The sequence below is a fragment of the Condylura cristata genome, unplaced genomic scaffold (assembly GCF_000260355.1).
Source record: "Condylura cristata isolate star-nosed mole 26May11 unplaced genomic scaffold, ConCri1.0 scaffold00029, whole genome shotgun sequence".
In the NCBI taxonomy this organism is placed as follows: Eukaryota; Metazoa; Chordata; class Mammalia; order Eulipotyphla; family Talpidae; genus Condylura; species Condylura cristata.
In genome coordinates, this window is record NW_004567130.1 from 8746421 (window position 1) to 8747779 (window position 1359).

Consider the following 1359-nt stretch of genomic DNA (forward strand, 5'->3'; position numbering starts at 1 on the left):
TGGAGGCAGCGCAGATCTGGGCGGGAGCGAGCGAGCGAGCGAGCGGAGCCTCCAGGAGGCGGTGATGAGGTAACCGCCCGCCCCTCCCGCCGGCCCCTCCCCGCCGGGACGCCCCTCTCGGCCAGGGCCGTGGGAAGGCAAGGTGACTGGGGCTCCGGGAGCCGGGTGGGACCCAGCCCCCTCTGCGAGCGGGGCTCCTCTCACCGCCCGAAAATAGAAGTCCCTCGCCGCCCACGTCCGCGCCCGCGCCCGCAAACAGCTTCCCGGCTGGCACCAGACAAAGCCCGGCCAGCTCGAGTCGGGCCGCCCGGGGTCGCAGGCGGCCCCAGCTGCGTGACCTTGGCTGAGTCGCCGCACTGCGCCGGCTCTGCCCTGGCATCCGGCCTCCGTCAAAGGTCGACACCTTTTCTTGAAAACCCACTATGCGCCAATTCTAAATGGTTACCTAGTGATGCCTGGACTATTACTTGATCCTTGAATCTGCAGCCTCAACCTGGTATCTCCTTTTGAGAAGAGAGAAAAAAAGGCAGAGAGAACTCTCCAGGACTGGGGCGGGCTGTGGCCCCTCCCACAAACTTGTGATCCCCTGGGAGGAACCCTCTGTCTTCCTCCTGCCCACAAGGGTAAGTGGCCATCACCCCTGGGCAAGGAGGGGCACAGGCCCCAGGTCACACCAGGTCACAGCAGCCCCGCCACAGCTTCGCCCTTCATTCCTTTCCCAACAAGACAGAAAGATCCAGACACTGGTCAGCACCACCTGCGTCACTGCTACGGCCAAGACTTCTGCCGGAGTCTTCACACGCAGCTTGCCTCAAAGTCTTCTGCCTCCAGACCAGACTCACACTCAATCCCCTCTCCCTGGAACCAGTGAAGCTCTTCCCCTATCATAGCTGGACAGTCTGGGCTTGCCCAGTTCCCCCACCCCCTGCCTCTGCTCACTGCACCCCCTTTTAGTGAAGGGCTCCCACCCCCTGACTAAATGCCCAGATGGTGAGTGAAATGCACACACTTCTCTTTGTTTCTGTGCTGACCAAGAGTCTTATTTCTTATTTCTTCCTCTCTTCAACAAATATTCCTAGTCTCACTGCTTGCCAGAATGATGACATGGATTACAAAGAAAAATAGTCTGGCCTTAGGACAGAAGGTTCTAGAACACATGGGATCCAGGAACCGTAAGGGCACAGTCCACATGCAGGGAGCAGAGGAAGGAGAAGTGGGGAAGGGCACCCTTTCCGGGGACACATGGCGGCAGCAGGGGTGCCTCTCTAGAGGGGCAGGTGTGTTCTCACCCTCTCCTGCTGGATGGGGACAGGGATCCAGCTACTAGAGAGCTCAGAGCCACACCTCTGGCCTGGGGCC